This window comes from Tursiops truncatus, chromosome 1, assembly GCF_011762595.2.
Source record: "Tursiops truncatus isolate mTurTru1 chromosome 1, mTurTru1.mat.Y, whole genome shotgun sequence".
NCBI classification, from domain to species: Eukaryota; Metazoa; Chordata; class Mammalia; order Artiodactyla; family Delphinidae; genus Tursiops; species Tursiops truncatus.
In genome coordinates, this window is record NC_047034.1 from 107391867 (window position 1) to 107397877 (window position 6011).

Consider the following 6011-nt stretch of genomic DNA (forward strand, 5'->3'; position numbering starts at 1 on the left):
TCAGGTGGGGAGAAGTCCCTCGGGCGCTGCCGACCCCGCTGGCGCGGCCCCCCGTGGCCCGAGATGGCAGGCCGAGGCGCGGGGGCCACACCTGCCCTCCCTGCTCACGTGGCCCCTTCGGGACCCGCGCCCGCTCGCCCCTCGGGGATAGCCCGTCCTCGCGCCGAGAGGAGCCCCTTAGGAAACTTACTTCACATCTGTCTCAGAAATGGGCCTCTTCCTGTTGAGGTAGAAAAGCTTGGTCGAAATCTCAGGGCGGTGGACTTCACACACACGCAGAAGAGATGGTTTCTGAGGAGTTCTTTTGTTTTTGTTTTTTAAATTCATGATGTTAGAGATTTATGAACCTTAGTGGAAGTTTCATTAACAAGGTAGAAGCTTCTCCCCATCAACCTGAGTATAAACTAAGTGCCCAGTAGGCATTTCATAGGTATTTGTCAATTGCTGGTGGTAGAAAGATCACAGTCCTTACGTTCAAAGTTGAGGAAAACTTCAAGGGAAAAGCCTGGCCCCCTGTATCCACCCCACTGTAGAGGATGAGAGGCCAAATTTCTCGTAGCCCCCAGAGCGATGGAAGTTATTGCAAGATTCAAAATCTCACAGCCTCTGGAGAGTAAGAAAGGTTACTTCTAGTATAAATCAAGTTTTGAGGAATGCTATTAGGGTGGTAATCTGAGTGTCTCTTTCCAGGGCCGCAGCTCAGCCTAGATGCTTCAACTTTATCTGCTCTGCCAAATAGGTTTAATAAATCTCCGATCTGAGGCTAATATTAGGTCTGATTATTATTAGTAAGTTCCAGAGAGATTTTTCTGGTGGAAATTATCATGAAAGTGCAAAGCCCTTCTGCTGAGTATCATTAAGTAAAACCAGCCTTGTGGGACAAGTTTTCATACTGTATTACGCACAGTACTGCTAGATTGAGGAAAGAAACCTGCAGAAGAATCTGGCTAGACAATGCAGATGTTAAACATCTATGGTTTTAGTGTCTGTTTGGGGGATTTCTGTCTTTCAAACCATCAACATTAAGGCTGCAAAAGAAACTATAGTCATTGCCTACAATATGAAGCAGAAGACATTTTTAAATACCAGTTAGAATACTCCTTTCTTTATATTTCTAGCACCTCGAAATTAAATGGCTTACTTTTATTGATTGGAACTTAAAATTGCATTTTTATGATCAAGTCACTTTGTGAAAAACTTGATATGAAGTTTTTCGTATGAAAATCTTTTTAAAAAATCATTATAACTATAATAATAATTAAAATACTCTGTACAGAAAACAGCTGCAGATGGGTGTGATTAAAGAAAGCCAACTTAAAAACATGTAATGTTCCTTGAAGTTTGGTAAAGAAAACTCAGTTAAACAAAAAGGGGAAAGGAACCCCGTAAACAAATAATACACATAATAATACAAATAATTCCCTTGGTCAGCTTCAGTTGTTAATAATTTATAATAATCAAAATGAGATAACACAAGATCTTAGTGAGCTGCAATTAAGTTATGATTTGTCACGTATAAGTAAATTTCCTGCTCTGGCCCTTCATTTTCTAATCCACAAATGAAGGAATTAAGCCAAATCGTCTTTATTTTTCCCTTCTATAAAAAATGATTTTCTTATAGAACACATAATACATAGGTCTGGAATGAATTGTGGTACTTTAGTTATTTCCCAAAGTATGTGCTCCGAAATTAAATCTTTATTTTAAAACGAAATGTTAGAAAATAAATCAGACATCGGATATCACTGAGTAATTATCCAAAGGATTGTAGTTTTTGTGGAAGGAAAAGAAGAGAGAAGGATAGATAAAACTGTCAGTATAGATCTCTAGGCTTGCAGGAGCCTAGGAGGTAGTTTCAGTGTTTTGGCTCTGATTGTGTGTGGAGTGAGGACTTTACACATGTCCCTGTAGACTGGAGTGGGTGGGAGTATGTTACTGGAGACCTTTATTTGCTGATGCTGTGGTTATAGAAACACAAAAGCAGTAATGGCTAACAGTCTCTCTTCAGAGGGGTAGGAAATAAATTCATTCACTGTAATCAAAATTCAGGTGTACTTTAACCACAGCGCCACCTCTGGGTAGTCTTTATTTCTGCATTCCTTTCATTTAGCAGGCCTTTCTCATCTGGGTAGCGAGATGTTTGTGGTCTGAAAGGGCCAGGTTGAATGAGGTAGCAATGTTAATCTTTTATTTCCACTGATGCTAAACTCGCAAAAACTGTGTAAATACAAGTTCATTATGGGTAAGGCAGTTCTGCATTCAGGTGTTCTTCAAACGGATATAAAAGTGCTCAAAGTAATCCTGGTATATAGTAAAATTAACTAAATTCAAAATAATAGTATTATAGTGTGCCCAGCAGTTCAAGAAAGCTCAGCTGATGTCATACACTCATCATTTAACGACTCACCTACAATGAGAAATAAGAATACAGTGCTTCAGAAAAGAAAGAGAAACTCAAATCGTTTCTTTCTTGAATCCTAATTAAATGCAGGAACTATATTGATCTTAGATCAAGCCCTCATTCTCCCCACTCACCCCAAAATGATTTGTCCATACCTTCCCTTCTTCTCCTTTAAGTCCTCAAATCACAATCATTTTTTCCATTCTCCAAGTGACAGTTCTCTGAGACTCTCCCGTGGACAGCCAGAGGTTCCACACAGACCCGTGTCACCTTCTGTGCCCTGAGAAAGGCCAGATTATTTGATGCTGATATGACAGCTTCCACGTCAAAGTGCCCCAGCTCCTTCTCAAGAAAAATATACTTTAACCTTTTAAAGTCAATGCAAAACTGTTTTTGAAGGCAGTCTTTTTAGAAAGGCATTTTTTAAAAAATCTGCCTACCATTATTGCTGCCATCGTAGAGATCCCTAGAAATCAAAAGATTCAGCCAAAGTGAATCTGAAAAGCTTGAATCTGGGGCAACAATTCCAAAATATAAAAGGTGTGGAGAGAAGAAGCAACGATAGTTACCAACAGATGTCATGAGGAAAGAGGAGGAGGAATGGCACTTAGGTCCCTGCCAGTTTTCGCTAGGGGGTGGAGAAGTACTGCACAGTGGTAGAGTCGGAGAGACTGCTGCAGCATTTCAGAATAGGGATTCATCTACAATATGACACAAATGAAATTATCTATGAAACAGAAACAGACTCACAGACATAGAGAACAGACTTGTGGTTGCCAGGGAGAAGCAGGGTCAGGGAGGGATGGATTGGGAGTTTGGGATTAGCAGATGCAAACTATTATATATCGAATGGACAAACAACAAGGTCCTACTGTCTATCACAGGGACCTATATTCAATATCCTGTGATAAAGTATAATGGAAAAGAATATGTGTGTGTGTGTAACTGAATCACTTTGCTGTACAGCAGAAATTAACACAACATTGTAAATCAACTGTACTTCAATAAAATAATTGGTTTTAAAAAAGATTAGGGGGCTTCCCTGGTGGCGCAGTGGTTGAGAGTCCGCCTGCCGATGCAGGGGACGTGGGTTAGTGCCCCGGTCCGGGAAGATCCCGCATGCCGCGGAGCGGCTGGGCCCGTGAGCCATGGCTGCTGAGCCTGCGCATCCGGAGCCTGTGCTCCGCAACGGGAGAGGCCACAACAGTGAGAGGCCCGCGTACCGCAAAAAAAAAACCCAAAAAATTAGGGATTCATAATGAACTCAACTTATCTAAAAGACTATACTTCAAATAACTATATCTTGGCTTTAAATATTGATAATACTTTAAATTCACTGACTGCCTTTTGTTGGTATTTCTCAAAATCTCTTATAAATATCTCACTAACTGTTTCATGTGATAAAGGGGTAGGTTCTTGCTTTTTTAGAACATCTTTTTCTTTCTTTCTTTCTTTTTTTTAAGCAATCCAAATGTCTACATTTGGTAAATGTCCCACCAAATTATGTTGATCAGGATTTAGGAAATTCTATCCTAACCTCTCCTTTATAGGGTAATATAAAAGCATAGTGAAAAAGTCAATTTCGTTGAAATAAAACAATTAGAAGGTCACTGAGGAAAAGGAAACAGCATTGATACCGTATGATCAGAAATATAATTTACAACGTAGATTTTGCTTTTAATTATTCTACTTGTTAAGGGCATTTGAAACTCCTGGAAATGATGGGAAAGGTGGAAAAGATGATGGGAAAGAAGAAAATACATCTGTGACACATTATTTTGTCTGACATAGCAAAGCCACTTTTATTATAGTGGCAAGAAATGACTCATTTTCTTCATACACGTTTATCAGGATAGGAACAGGACCTTAAAAATCCCCCAAATCTGCCTCAGAACTATCAGCAAATCTTCATCTATGAATATATTTCATAGTGGTGATATTATAGGAAAAATTACTTGGCTTACGCCTGCTACCTCTTGCTAGGACTGAATTTTGTCAATAATATTCAAGCACAAGTGATATTCTGCATATATCATTGCAAATAAGTTATGAGACTATATATGTGAGTATGTTATTTGTTCATTAGGGTCTTCGAAATGGTCTACTGGGCCCACAGGCAATGCTTATTAAAGTCGAGTTAAATCTTACTATGGATGAATTAAATTTTGTAGTAGTTAAAAAAGAGGGTATGTAGATGACTGGGCCATTTGTGTATATGTGAGGTGGTTATTACTAAGAATATATATTAAAATTATAAATCCAGTAGAAAATAGCAATTCCATTTAACATTAATTACTGTTCCTCTCCAAGACGATGGAAATGAGCATTTATTGATAGAGAAACTAAAGCATTAAAGCATAATTCATTCCTGCTATGTTCCCACTTACAGTTCTTGGGAAAAGAAAGGCTAATAATTCGGAAATTTCAAGTACCCCAAACCACAGCTTCTTTAGTTAGTGTCACTTTTAATTATAGTATTGATATAATTAAGCTTTTTCTCTATGTAGATTTGCAATAAAATGTAATTTTTTAAAGTATAATACTGGTCTCTATTTGCTCACAAAAAAGTTGATGAAAATATGATAATATTTATTCATCTAATTATAATGAATAACCCTGGTGGAATTAGCGGAGTTCAATCCATAGCTGTCCATAGACTTGAAAAACACATATTTCTATTCTATACAGTGCCATAAATTCTTTAGAATAAAACGAACAATGAGATATGGATTTTTTTAAATAATAATAAAATTGGATAACTCAATTGACTAAAATGTGTTCCCTCCATGCAGAGGTACACATTATAACGTCATCATTTATATTTCTCAACATAAATCAAATTTCATAATAAAATTGTTTTTGATGAATCACCACTTCTCTTCTAGCTTCAAAACATTCTGACAGAGAAAGCAAATTTGTCGATTTCTCTGTATGATAAGAAATCACCGAAAATATATTTAAGACCTTTAGTCTAAGATGATCATTTGTGTGGTCAGGGGCAGGGGCAGGGAGAGTTTCCTTTAAAAGGAAAATATTCAAGCCATTTTAAAATTCGGGAAAGCAACTCAAGAATAAAATAGACTTTCTTTCCAGTATTTTTTCAGAGCCATCTGTTGTGCTTTCTGACAATAGGGCCAGGAGAAGTCATTACGGAACAATACTCTGGAAACAATTTGCTGCAAAGAAAGAATGAAAACTTAAACAACACTACCTTTGTACATGTTTGTCCTAATTAGAGGGTTAAAACATCCAAGCATTGTACCCAGATGTCACTCTCTGTCCTGTTTTTATTGTTTTTCTCCACTGAGATAACACTTAGCGCTGCATTGAAATTTCTACTTACTGTTTGTGTCCAGTAGTAAATCCTGGCACATTATTGGAATATCTGCCTGTTATCAGCTCAGTCAGGGAATGAATTATTGACTATAACTCATTGCTGGGAAGACTACGTATGACACTCCAGTGAAGTTTTGATAATTTCTGGAAGTCATGGTAATTTATGGAAGGGGGGTTTTGATTGATCTCCCACCACCTATTTTGTACCTATCAGTAAATAGGACACATATTGATGGCCTACTTGAACTGTATTAACAATATGAGGAATTCACAA